General features: G+C 37.3%; 1 pseudogene; it reads left to right on the plus strand.

Annotated features, from left to right (window-relative positions):
• The window catches only part of LOC115277428, a 66,590-nt pseudogene extending 62,053 nt beyond the window's left edge, over positions 1 to 4,537 (plus strand).
• The last annotated feature ends 10,566 nt before the right edge of the window (positions 4,538 to 15,103 follow it).

The raw sequence follows: 15,103 nt of genomic DNA on the forward strand, positions 1-15,103 counted from the left end.
GTGTTTTAAAATTGATTGTGGTAAGTGATAGTTGCACAACTCTGTAGAAATACTAAAAGGCATGAGACTGTACATTTGAATGAGGGAATTTTAAGGTATGTGAATTATATCTCAATAAAGGTGTTTAAAAAAAAACTGGTCCTTGAATCAATTTGGGGGTAAGTTGGGGTATGATGGATTAAGGGCCTGATAGGCACCACAGACACAAAGGGGTAGGAAATGAATACCCCCTGCCTTTGACATTGGGTTTTCCTGGCCTCCCAGGGACTGAAAAGAAGAGAGAAGAGGGAGTATGTGCCAATGAAGGGGCTAGTTTTAATGTTTGAATAGTCTTTTAAAAGTATCTTTGAAAGTGTCGGTGATAGGTCCCATGATAGGTGTCATGGCCTGGTTATAGTACAGAGGGAAATGTAGGGAGGGTTATAAAAACCATGCATTGTTCTGTAGGAACTAACTTGATCTTGGGCTTCCTGAAATTCTACATCTAACTCATCCATTGAGCAACAGTATCCTAAAGCCAGTTAACTTAGTCTGTGGATGGCTGATCATTTCAGAAGAACAAAATCCCTAGACTACCTGTCCCCAGTGACCTGTATGTGTAAGGTGTGTTTTCTGGATTCTAAGAACTCCTCGAGCCTTCTCTAGAATGCCTAGTCACTCTCCCACTTGGCCATGTGGTAAGTCATTAATGCTACCTTAAAAATTTTTAACTAACATTTTGAGTTAAAAGAAGGCTTCTCAGCATATATCCAGTAAAGCACAGCTGCAAATCAATGATGAGACAATCCTAATACAGACAATTATTTAAGGTGAATAAGCTTTAGAAATCAGAGGCCGCCCAACCTAAAGTTGGTTTCTGTAAAGTTTTTATTATAAAAGCGTCCATTTGTAACGTTTAAATAGGATGAAAACAGTATGAGGTTGCTGCTACCTTTCCACAAGAGACAACAGTATTGGTTTTTTTGCACTGAATTCCCGCCTGTCTTTAATTCAAATAAGTATATCTGATTTAAAAAAGAAAAAAAAAAGTATGCTCAGAGCACCTGGATGGCTCAGTCAGTTAAGCCTCTGACTTCAGCTCAAGTTATGATCTTACAGTCTAGTCTGTGGGTTCAAGCCCTGCATCAGTCTCAGAGCCTGGAGCCTGCTTCGGATTCTGTCTCCCTCCCTCTCTGCCCCTCCCCCACTCATGCTCTGTCTCTTTCTCTGTTAAAAATAAATAAAACCTTAAAAAAAAGGTATGTTCCACAAATTATCAGAGGCCATAATATAGAACAACTTAAAAGGTAATAGTAACAAATGGTAGGTTCTCCATACAATGATTATTCCAAAATACATCCAAAAGGAATTATATAAAAGCCAATTTTTTTTTAATTCTGAACTTACTTGTGTTCAAAAGCAGTAGAGGCTTTCTGGTACTTTAATTAAGTAAATAAAAAAATTAAAAAGAAAAGGAAAAAGCTATATGCATAAAGTTATTATTATTATTATATCATTGTTTTTAACAACAGAAATTCTGAAACAACTCAAGACCCCAAACACAGGAATATGGCTAATTAGTGCACGACATATGTACCTATGAAGAATTATGTAACTGTCAACAATAATTATGTAACATATGGGAAAATGGCTAAAATACTGTTTTATAATCACAGTGCCAAACTATGTAATAATTACAACTATGCATTAGTATAATAAGAATGTAAAAAGGCAAACAAAAAAATGTATCATGAAAGTGGGATCATCTTCTATGATATTTTACAAAGTGAAGGGAAAAAAGCTGGGAGAAACACAGTTTAATTATACAATTTTGTTCTATAGGTATAAATTTGTTGACATGACAGGTGTCCATAATAAATTATTAACTGAACAAAGATGTATGATATGGTATGAGTAAATCATGTTTTGTTTTTGGTGGTCAGTGTGGAATTTTTAAAGCAAATTTATTGTTATAATTTGCATGCCATAAAATATACGCATCAATAGTTTTTAGTAAATTTATAGAGTTAAGCAACCATCACCACAATCCAGGTTTAGGACATCTCCATTACCCCCCAAAGTTCCCTTATGTCTGTTTGCAGCTAATCCCTACTCCCATCCTTTCTCCCTTCCTCACTGATCTTCTATCTCTGTAGACATAATTTATTTTTGATACAAATGAAAAAATAATAAAATAAATCCAATGTTTATGTATAGAAAAGTCAGATTGGACATGCACCAAAATTTTACACAGTGGTCCATTTATAGACAATATTAAAATTTTTTTTTAATTTTTCTGAAAATTTTAACCAATTAGTATCTATTGAGAAGGGTTTTGGTTTTGACTTCTGTTGTTTTTTCTAAATATTTTTATTTTATTTTTGAGAGAGAGAGAGAGAGAGAGAGAGAGAGAGAGAACAAGTGGGGGAGGGGCAGAGAGCGAGGGAGACAGAATTTGAGGCAGGATCCAGGTTCTGAGCTGTCAGCACAGAACCTGATGCAAGGCTCGAATCCACAAACCATGAGATAATGATCTGAGCGGAAGTCAGAGGCTTAACTGACTGAGCCACCCAGGCACCCCTTTTCTGTTTTAAAAGGTTATATGAGAATTTCACAGAACTATGGCAGATTGTGCAAATGCACTTACTTTAACTTCCTACCAAAACCTAACAGTATTGTACAGGTTTCTTAAAAGCATGAATTTGTAAGGACAAAAGAGAACAGAAGCAAAGGATCACCAAAAAAATTTTCAAACTGGAGAGCAGATGACCTCACAGCATTGAGAAAGTTGAATCCCAAGTTAAGCTTAGAACAACCAGTTTATGTGGCCAACCCATATCTCCCCCAAAGGCACCACCACATTAGGTTTCAGGTATATGATAAAGGTGAGGCTAGAAACAGAAGGATTAACTGGAATTCTCTTTTAAGAAACAGATAAATCCCTAGATCCTTTTCAGAAGTCGAAGTAGGCAACTGTATCTCCCTGATTCTGCAAAAACCTAGACACGCACAATTGAAAGTGGGTGTACCATTCACAAACAGGGAAATTAGGTGAACATTTTGTATGTGAAAGCCAAGTCCACCTACTTCCAAACCTCTTCTCCAACTCAGCTTCTAGAAAAATGGTAACCAGTACTATACCATCAAGGGAGGTGGTCAGCAGATTTCACTCTGAGGAATCTAACCAGTCCAAGACAAAGACTTCAAATACTAACAGTGAGCTTTCCTCAATGGCTCATAGGTAGCAAGCCTCAACATGGGATCACAGCTTCTTATCATCTTTATGGGGCACTACTCTTAAATAAGAGCAGGCAGCCACAATCACCAAACAACTGCAGAATATCTCAAACATAAACTATAGGGATCAAAATAGACAAACAAAATGCAACTTCGAGAAATAGAGACTCTGCAGGGTGAAAAAAAGTGTTTAAACATTCACTTCACAAATATATTCAGAAATAGAAGAGAATACATGCATAAAATAATAAGTAGCTATAAAAACATATACTTTACCCAAATTATCAAATTTAGTTCAAAATTTATCTCCACACAAAAAAACCTGCATACAAATGTTTATAGCAGCTTTATTCATAATTACCAAAACTAGAAGCAACCAAGATGTTCTTCAAAAGCTGAATGGATAAGCTGTGCTACATCCATACAATGGAATATTTATTCATGATAAAAAGAAAAAAGCTCTCAATACATGGAGGAAACATAAATGCCTATTGCTAAATGAAAGAAGCGAGCTTGAAAAGACTTCCTAACATATGATTCAAACTCTATAACATTGGGGGAAAAGGCAAAACTATACAGACAGTAAAAAGATCAGTGGTTGCCAGGGGCTTGTGGGAAGAAAGGAAGTGGAGCACAGGAGATTTTCAGGGCAAAATAGTACAAAATAGTACTGGTACAAAATAGTAATGGTAGATACATGACATTAAACATTTGTTGACTTTTTAATGTTTCTTATTTTTAATTTTGATAGAGAGAGACAGCGCAAGCAGGGGAGGGTCAAAGAGAAAGGGAGGTACAGAATCTGAAGCAGGCTCCAGGCTCTGAGCTAGCTGTCAGCACAGAACCTGATGCAGGGCTTGAACCCACAAACTGTGAGATCATGATCTGAGCCAAGGTCAGACGCTCAACTGACTGAGTCACCCAGGCGCCCCTAAACATTTGTTGAAATCCATAGAACTGTGCCTTCTACTGTGGGGAGCCACTGAGGACCAGCAGCCAGAGCTCTGTACTACCTTGCCACCCTATGGCTGTGGGCCTTAACAAGGGCCACAAGGTGACTAAGAACGTGAGCAAGCTAAGGCACAGCCACTGCCCCCGGCACCTCACCAAGCACACCAAGTTCATGCTGGACATAATCTAAGAAGTGCCCATACAAGCAAGCAGCAAGCCATGGAGCTGCTCAAGATAGATCTCTAAGGACAAGCACACTCTCAAGTTCATCAAGAAAAGGATGGGGAAACATATCCGTGCCAAGAGGAAGAGAAAGGAGCTGAGCAATGTTCTGGAAGCAATGAGGAAAGCAGCAGCCAAGAAGGACTGAACCCCTATATTCTGAATGTAATAAAACATTTCTGGAACTTGAAAAAAAATCCATAGAACTGTACGACACCATGAGTCATACTGTAATATGAACTTCATTTAGTGATAAGATATTAATATTCATCAATTATAACAAATGCAAGATGTAACAAATGCAACTAATACAAGATGTTAGTAATAGAGAAAACTACAGGAAAGCATTACAGAAGGATATCTGTGAACCCTCTGTAGTTTCTGCTCCATTTTCCTATAAACGTAAAGCTGCTATAAAAAATAGTCTGTTATCTAAAACAAAATAACCAATAAAGTACTCTTTAAAAAATACTGCTAAATTAGCAATTAAACTGGTATTCTAACATTACAGCCGGAACCATATATTCAAAGAATCCTTTGGGAGATCATTATGCTACTATGTCTTTAAAAGTAACTTTCAACTGAGTAATTTTATTTTTAGAAATCTACCATAAGATAAAAGTACAAAGTATAGTGGGGATGGTCCATTGGGTAAATGGTTAAATAAATTATAGTACAGCGTTAGATGCTGTAAGTCTGCTTTAAAAAATTATAATCAGGGGTGCCTGGGTGGCTGAGTCAGTTAAGCGTCTGATTTCAGCTCAGGTCATGATCTTGCAATCCGTGAGTTTGAGCCCCATGTTAGGCTCTGTGCTGACAGCTCAGAACCTGGAGCCTGCTTCAGATGCTTGTCTTCCTCTTTCTCTGTCCTTCCCCTACTCGCACTCTGTCTCTCTCTCTCTCTCTCTCAAAAAATAAACATTTAAAAATAAAAATAAATAAAATTAAAAAATTATAATCATAATTATTTAGTAGCACCACAAAAATATTTATGAAAGAACACTATTTTTATTTATTTATTTATTTTTATGTTTATTTATTTTTTGAGAGAGAGTTCAAGCAGGGGAGGTGCAGAGAGAGAGGGAGACACAGAATCTGAAGCAGGCTCCAGGCTATATAGGCTGTCAGCACAGAGCCCAATGCAGGGCTCAAATCCACTAACCACAAAATCATGACCTGAGCCAAAGTCAGACGCTTAACTGACTCAGCCACCTAGGTGCCTCTCATTTTATTTTTTTAATGTTTATTTCTTTATTTTGACAGAGAGAAAGTAGAGAGCATGCAGGGGAGGGACAGAGAAAGAGAGAAACAGAAAATCCCAAGCAGGTCCCACACTGCCATCATGGAGTCCGACGGGCTCAAACCCATGAACCATGAAACCATGACCTAAGAGAAAATCAAGAGTCAGACACTTAAACCCACCGAACCACCCAGGCACCCCAAAATACTAATTTTAAAAAAAGAATATAGGGCTACCTGGCTGGCTCAGTCAGAGGAGCATATGACTCTTGATCTCAAGGTTGTGAGTTTGAGCCCCATGTTGGGTACAGAGATTACATAAAGGGAGGGAGGAAAAGAGGAAGGGAGGAAGGATGAATGGATTATATAGTTTAAAACTCAGATTATCTTAATGCCTATAATAATGTTCTATTTTTTAAGAAGTCAGGTGAAGACTTTTGGAAATTTAAAATTAATGAACATTAGAATAGCCTAACAATCACATTAGAATAGTAAAACGTCCTAAACAACTGAACACATGTCCTATAAAGTAATCTTATCTACAACCAACTCCATGTTTTTCTAATTTTTCTGACAAATATTTTATTGTAAAAATTATTCAAGGTTTACATCTTCCATTGGGCAAAAAAGTATCATTAAGATATTACCAAATCCAGTATTTAATTATAATAATGCTAACAACACAGTATGCCTCATCACTTCAAACTCTTTCCTTATTTAAATAAAATAAAACATTTTGGAAATTCTGGGAAGTAAAGAAAAAGGGAATCTATAATCTTACCAACTTCACACTGCAGAAATATTTTTTCATAATTGTAATTATGAACATAATTTTGTCTCCTGCATTTATCCATCTTTCCATTCATCCTTCCTCTCCCCTTTATGTGATCTCTGTACCCAACATGGGGCTCAAACTCACAACCCTGAGATCAAGAGTCATATGCTCCACTGACTGAGCCAGCCAGGTAGCCCTATATTCTGTTTTTAAAATTAGTATTTTGGGGTGCCCAGGTGGCTCAGTAGGTTAAGTGCCTGACTTTGGCTCAGGTCATGATCTCGTAGGTTTGTGGGTTCAAGCCCTGCATCAGGCTCTGTGCTGACAGCTCAGGGCCTGGATCCTGCTTTGGATTCTGTATCTCTCTCTTTCTCTGTTCCTCCTCCACTCATACTCTGTCTCTCTCAAAATTAAATAAACATTAAAAAAAAATAAACCATATAATTGATCAGTTTCTGGTGTGAGTGTGGCATACATTATTGTTCCTTATGTCATCTGATTGCCACTTTATTAATTCAAATCTGGACTCTGAAGACCATAATTTCTCTGTTATATAATACAATGTGACAGGTGTTTTCTCTCACATATTTTTGTAGCTGGTGTTATGAATTGCTTGAGGATTAGTATTCTGACATAAACACTCTAAGAGCACTTGATAACAGAACATTTTGCACCCAGAGCATTTTGTACTAAGTGTTCCCAGTGCTGCCAAGTACCAAGAATTCAGGTACTAGATTAAACTGTGCTCTGTGCTAAATGTAAAATTTCTAATATTTATACTAAACTTCATATTTTGAGGAAAATGCTATTGTAGCCTTAGTATCCTACAACCTACAAGCCTAAACAGCTTAAATACTGAATAAAACATCATCTGTCACAGCTACTTTGTCAGTTTCAATAGGATTCTTTGTTGTGTTTTATCAACAGGCTCCAGAGTAAGAAGAATGCTTTTTGGTACTTCATCATCCAGCCAATTTCCTAGACTCCACACATTTCAAAAGACAATCTACTGATTGATTATTTATTATTTCTACTGGGAACACTTGAATCCAAAATAAGTTTCATCCTTTCTTGTTTTCACTTATCTTCATTACTTCCATTCTCTCATACATTGACTCAACAAACTCAATGTACTGAACACTGAAGATACAGAGATAAGACATGTGGTTTCTACTCTTAAGAAGCTCCAAATGAAACTGGGCAGACAGAGAAGTCACAGTGTATTATGGTTCAGTGGTTCATGTGGTATGACAGGGTATAGTATGGCATGGCAGGGCAGGGGGTCATGGGGAGCTCAATTTTGCTATGTTCTAGTTTGAGATGACATTAGAACATTTAGGCAGGTGGATAATAGGCACATGATGGAGAAGTCTGCAAATAGGTCTAGGCTGGAGATAGATATTTGTGAGCCATGAGCATAGATACAATGAGATTGCCTAGGAAGAATATGTAATGGAAGACTGAGCATAGACTTCTATTTAAGAAGTGGGAAAATGACTAGCAGCATGCAAAGCACTTGAGGAAAAAGAAAGAAAATCCAGAAGAGGGTAATATCAACGAAGAAAGTAAGGCAGGTTTTAAGAATGAATTATAACAGTCAACTGTATCATAAGTTCAAATGAGTCCAACAGAATAGGAATGGAAGGAAATCACTTATTGTGGTGACCTGGCCAGGGCAACTTCACAAGCCTCATGTGGATTAAATCATATGACGCTATGAGGAAAGAGTGACAAGGAGAGAATATGGTCAAGAAACTGGGCTGTGAAGGGAAAGAGAGATGTTCAGGGATAGTTGCTGAGGGTATAAGGCCTAAAAATAAATCAAAGACCTTTCTTTCTTCCTCTTCTTTCCTTTTATGCCCCTCCTTCCAACTCCTCTCCTTGTCTTTATCTATTTGTCTTTTTCTTTCTCTTCCTTTCTTTCCTTTTTTCTTTCTTTCTTCCTCCCTCTTAATCTCTTTTTTCTCTTCCTGCCTCCTTCCTTTTATTCTTTCTTTCATTTTTATAGAAAGACTAGAGATTAATTTATAAGCTATAAGAAAGAAAAACAATTCAGAGGCAAAATGTTGCAGAAGATAAAGCAGTATCACAGATGCCTTCCTCACTCTGAGGAATAAGAAGAGGTTGGGACCCAGTATTTACTGCAGGAAGGCCTCCTTTTCTTCTGTTAAGTAGAAGAGACCTGGAAAGGGAACAGGAGTGCTGAAGTAAGAGAAGAAAGTTTAGGTGGGCCAGCTGTTAGATATAATTGGGGAGGAGCTGATTTTGGATCATGTAGGATTTCAGTACCCAGGTTCCTCACAGAGATGAGAGATCCCATAAATGTAGTTGTTATCAATTGCCTTAGTTGTGTGAATATTTCCAGCAACAGTCAACAACAGGGATGAGAGAAGTGAATGGTTGGGCAGTCAAGTATTGCTGAAAGCCAGAGAATGTGTCTTGAAAACACTGAGGACTCTAGGGTTTGTTTACCATGGAAGATGGGGTGCTGTAGAGAAAGAATAGAAAGATGGGAACACTAACCCAACAGATATAAATATATAAGAAAAAAACAGGTGCCTACAGGCACTCGTGTGATAATTCAACCCAAGATGAGTTCAAAATGAAACAGAATGGAGTTAAGGGAAGGACCTCAAGGGACCAACTACTCCATTCTTTGGCCACCAACCAGGACATTCCAAACCTTCCAAAGGGAAGAGACTCTATGTTGTCTTCAAGACCACTGAAAGTGGATGTTCCTCTACATCAGAGGTCAGAGAACGTTTTTCTGTAAAGGAACAGAGAACAAACAATACAGGTTTTGATGTCACAATTATTCAATTCTGGATTGTAGCTCAAAAGCAGCCACAGATGATATGTAAATGAATGAGCATGGCTGTTCTCCAATAAAACTTTGTTTTCCAAAAAGATGGTGGACTGGCTTTAGTCTAGGACCAGTTTGTTGACCTCAAGACCATTTTCTTTTGGGGAACTTGTTCTTTCTTATTGATTATAAGAATGTTCCATATACAAAGAATATTAACAGTCTATAATATAGACTGCCAATATGTTTTCTTCCTATTTATATTTTTCTGTTTTGGATACTTGGGGGAAATGTAAAAGTTTAAATAAATATATTCAGGTAGTCAAATCTATCACTTTTTTCCTTGCTTTTGGTTTTATAATCATGTTTAGTATGATCTTCCCTCTATCAATATCATATAAATATTTATCTTTGTTTTTTCCTAGAACTTTTAGAGAGAATATATGTAATAAATAAGAACACAGATGCTGGAGCTAAAACGCCAAGGTTCATAGTGCCTATAGCATTACTCATTATCTCTCTAAGTGTCCATTGCCTTAAAATTGGAGGGAAAATAGCTCCTAATTTATAGGGCTGCTCTCAGGATGTAATGAGTAAAATATGTACAATATAATAAAAAGTGCTTAAATCAGGGTTGGACACACAGCACAAGTTAAGCAAATGTTAGCTATTATTTAATCTCTTTAAATCATCTGGAAATTATTCTGATTTAAAATGTGAGATTGAACTAGAACCCCACCCCACCCCCCACTTATTTAAAATCTATCTCCTACCACCTTTCTGTCAATCTTGGTTTTTGTCCTTCCTTCATGAGGCATAACCAACAATTTTAATTTTTTTTTTCATTAAAATTGTTAATTTTTCATTACAATTGTTCCACAATGTATGTTCCAAGTGTGGTATTTTTAATAGGCTTTATTTTTATATTTTTTAATGTTTATTTATCTTAAGAGAGAGAAAGTGAGGAGGAATTGGGGAGGGCCAGAGAGAGGAGAGAGAGAGAATCCCAATCAGGCTCCACACTGTGAGCGCAGAGCCTCATATGGGGCTCCATCTCACAAACCCGATTCAGATCATGGCCTGAACGGAAACCAAAAGTTGAACACTTAACCAACCAAGCCACCTAGGTGCCCCCAAGTATGGTATTTTTTAAATTTAAAAATTTAAATTGTATTTATTGTATTTATATATTTTATTCCAAAATGCTTCCCAGCTGAAACATTTATTGTATGTTGCCATCTTTAACAGTACATTTTCTTTTTTTGCATCACATGAGCTAATAGACTAAAGCAAGGGCCAAGGCCTTAACATGGCCTTGAGTTCCAGAAGCCTGGCTTTTGCCTACCTCTGTACCTCTGCCCAGTCCCTTCCACCAGACAGCCCTGGCCTTCCTTCTCAGCTCTTCCCACACATCAAAGTCTCTCCCTCAGCTCCTTCATGCACTGTTAAGTTCTCCTCCCAACTTTTCTCTACCTTTGTCTCACTGTTCCTTTTCATCTCAATGCAGACAATAACTCTTCAAACACTTCCTTACATCTCCCTCATAAATTATGAACTCAGGTATTAAATCATAGTTATATAGGGGCACCTGGGTGGCTCAGTCAGTTAAGCGTCCAACTTTGGCTCAGGTCATGATCTTACGGTTCATGGGTTTGAGCTCCGCGTCAGGCTCTGTGCTGACAGCTCAGAGCCTATAGCCTGCTTCGGATTCTGTATCTCCCTCTCTCTCTGTCCCTCCCCCACTCATGCTCTGTTTCTGTCTCAATAATAAATAAACATTAAAAAATTAAATCATAGTTATATAATTATAGACTAGTATGTGTTTTAGTGCCTCCTTTTTTAGTAGGAACTCACTGAATATTGGTTAATGAATAAAAAATTAAAATAATAAGTATACAAATACTACCTGTGAAATAAAAAATGTTCACTTATCTATTCTGCACTTATGTGAAATTTAGGGCCACTCATATTGAACTATATGCTTAATCTATTTATGAAAAATTCTTTTAAGTTTTAATTTTAATTCCAGTTAGTTAATACAGTTATATTTGAAAAAAATCTTTAAGATTTTTGCCTCACAATCATTTATATACAACTAGATGTTATCACTATATATGTTAATTATTTGTGAGCAGCTAGTTGAATGATCATTTATGCTGAAGATAAAATCAAATTTTTAGGAGTGCCTGGGTGGCTCAGTCACTTAAGCATCCGACTTCAGCTCACATCACGAATTCTCAGTCCCTGAGTCTGAGCCCCACGTTGGGCTCTGTGCTGGGAGCTCAGAGCCTGGAGCTGCTTCAGATTCTGTCTTCCTCACTCTCTGTCCCTCCCCTACTCACACTCATTTCTCTCTCTCTCTCAAAAATAAACATTAAAAAATTTTAAACATATTTTTATGAAAATTCTAAATTTTTATGAATTCAAAACTAGCTTTTTCTCATTTTAGTCTGAAGTTTTACTATTATTGATACATTCATTCATGCATTTATCCATTTAATCAATCATTCAATCACAAGTTTATTGATTATCTTGTAGACATTAAGCCCTGATGACTGAAAGATAAACTGTACATGGTCTATGCCCTCTGAAAGTTTATAGCCAAGTGAGATACATGCTGACCAGTTATTACAGCCAAGGAGCAGCACACAGAAGTAAATACAGAGGCTGCTTGTCATCTGGAAAGGTCAACGAAGGCTTTTTCGAAAATGACGTGCTTGAGACTTTACTATTCATAGTAAACTGTCTATAAAGTAAACATCATAGACCATCTATAAAGAGGAATATTAGTAAAATATCTTTAAGAAATAACAAAAGACAGTAAGTCTCATTTACATATAACTTCTTATGAAACACACTTTTCACATTTATAAAGAATCCCTTTATCTGTTTGTCAACTGTCTTCAAGACAACTAAACTTCACTCAACTGTAGTGTGGCAGAAGCTGACTGGATGCTCATCAAACGCACTTCCTCTCCCTGGAGGCATGGCCAAACAGTATGTCCTAGTTCTCACAAAGGAATGTATCTGACATGATGGCCAAGACAGTTAAGTGTTGTGTTCCTTCTCTAAACTCTCATCCTTCTAGAGGGATCCTGGAAGCTGAAATTCGAAGATGAAAACAGAAGATGAAAGGAGCCTAGATCCCTGAGCAACTGCAGAGAGAAGCACCTTACCATGTTGGACTGCAGTGTAAACAAGTAACTAATTAAGCCACTGATTTCTGGGGATTTTATTCAAGCAGTTAGCTTATCCTAATGAATCATTCCACTGTGAGGGTAAGGTAGGCTGAGAGTAGTATGTAGTCAATCAGAATATTATTTATTTACTTACTTTTAATGTTTACTTATTTTGAGAGAAAAGAGTGAGTCCATGAGCATAGGAGGGGCAGAGAGAGAGAGATGGAGAGAGAGAGAATCCCAAGCAGGCTCCATGCTGTCAGCATAGGCCAGACACAGGACTCAATCTCATGAACTGTCGATTGTGACCTGAGCCAAAATCAAGAGTTGGATGCTTAACCAACTAAGACACCCAGTTGTTCTTCTAGTCAACCAGATTTTTTAAGAACATGAGGATGACAAATACCCTTTGTCCCCTTTCTTTTTTTTTAATTTTTTTAATGTTTATTTATTATTGAGAGAGAGATAGTCAGAATGTAAGCAGGGGAGGGGCAGAGAGAGAGGGAAAATCTAAATCTGATTCAGACAGAATATGAAGCAGGCTCCAGGCTATGAGTTGTCAGCACAGAGCCCGACGTGGGGCTCAAACTCACAAGCTGTAAGATCATGACCTGAACCGAAATCGGATGCTTAACCAACTGAGCCACCTAGGCGCCCCTCTTAGTCCCTTTTCAAATACTCACCTTACCCCCTTCTTTATTAATAGGACCCGAATTTTGTTTGGGGTGTCAATACATACAGCTCTAGATAAAGGATTTTGACTGATCTAAGTGTACCATGAAAACCCTTTCTAACCTTTTCCGCAGTGAAGGATGGCCAACCAGCCCACTTCTAGCTTGGAGAGCTACAGGGAGTATCCTGCAAGGAATTTTAGAAAAGGCATTCCTTTCTTAATAAAAGGAGACCTGCATGGCTGGTATCATCCCTTCTTCTTCTTCTTTGACCCAAACAGGGAACTACATGACTGGGGCTGCATTCTGAATTAATGTAACAAATTTGCCAATGCCATAAATTTGTGGACCGACATAGAATATACATGAAAAGAAGAGGGCATGCCCCATCTAAAGGCATTCAAAGATAATTTTAATTTAAATATTGAAATGACAAAGGCTTCAATGGGTCCATGGCTACTCAGTTTATGAAAGCTTAAATATAAAGGCCTACTAAGACTACCCCTTAATTTTTGTCATCATCTATTGAACATAGAACAACATGTTTATCTCTCATACTTTCTTAATGTGCTTCTTTAAATCAGTACAATGTATTGGCTGAAGGCTCAGGCTTTGGGGTAAGACTTCCTAGAATCAGATCCCCACTCTGGTATCTACTGTGTGAACTTAAATGATACTAAACGTCCGTCCATTTTTTTTTCATTACTAAAGTTAGGATAATAATAGCATATGCTGAGGATGGCAACAAGGACTAAATGACACAATTAATATAAGTACTTAGTAGAGTACTTGGCACATAATCCTTAATAAATACATACTTTTTTTGGTTATTATCTCTAAATTTCAGCCATACTGCTTTAAGTAATGAGATAATACATTTCCTGTCAGAGGATGTCTGCTTCCTATGGTGTAAATGTGCTTTATGTTCAGGGTCTCTCGGTGAGTAAACTAAAGAATAATTAAGGTTGCATGACAGCCTTTGGACTGCTTGGATTTTAGGGAAGGTTAAAATAACATCACAGCTAAGTTGTTTTAAGTAAAAGATTAGAGTCAATGACTAAGAGTCAAGGGTGGGATGTGAGGGGATACTAGAGGACACTATGGGCTATATGCTCTTTCCTGCCCTGAGAACTCTTGGGATTCTTGAGGCTCACTCCAAACTAGATGATAAATACATGACAGCTAGTAATGGCCAAGGTGTCCATTCCAGCAGCTGTAGTAGGCCAGGTTCCTTCCCAACACTCCATTCGGTGCCTCTCCAAAATGGACATGGGCCATGTTTCTCTGCTCATGCAATTCCCTTCCCTGGAAACTTACCAGCTCATCTCTGCCCATCAAAACTCTATTCATTTCTCAGTCTATAAATAAATACCTCTTCTTTCTATAAATACCTCCTCTTTCAAGATAGCATCTCTAGTTTTCCCTCTCAAATAGTCTCTCTGACTATTTGAGTTTTGAGCCCTTATTGAGCTTCATTCATTCAAAAATGCATTTTTTAAGTACCTACTATGACCTTGGAACCATCTCATTGTGCTGAGGGGCATGGTCTTGAACCTCTGGGAACAGTTTAATGGTTATAAAAAATTGAATTTGTTTTTACCTTCTCTCTTCACCAACTTGATATGCACTGGCAATAAGAAGAGATATATACTATGTAATAGAATGCAAAAGAATTTTCAGGTCCAGGAGAGAGAAGGAATCAAATATACTAAACATTAAACACAGTTCAGCATTAAATGTAGCACCTAGGGAACCAGGCTAAATAAAAAGGGAAACATAATGGCCATTTATCACAATATTCTCTTAGTAGCAGAGAATAAGATACATACCAGTTCCTCAAATAAAACATATCCCTTACCCTAAAGTATCATATACCTCCTTGTTTAGATTGTTACAGAGGTTTCAAATAATTACATTTCAATGTCAAAACTGCTAAAATAGAGACATGTATAATAGGATGCAAACTAGTTCACTAAATTTCAAACTCCTTAAATGTAAGTAATGCATTTATTAATAACAATAGAGACAATACTACTATCTTGGAGGG

The sequence above is a fragment of the Suricata suricatta genome, chromosome 14, assembly GCF_006229205.1.
Source record: "Suricata suricatta isolate VVHF042 chromosome 14, meerkat_22Aug2017_6uvM2_HiC, whole genome shotgun sequence".
NCBI lineage: Eukaryota > Metazoa > Chordata > Mammalia > Carnivora > Herpestidae > Suricata > Suricata suricatta.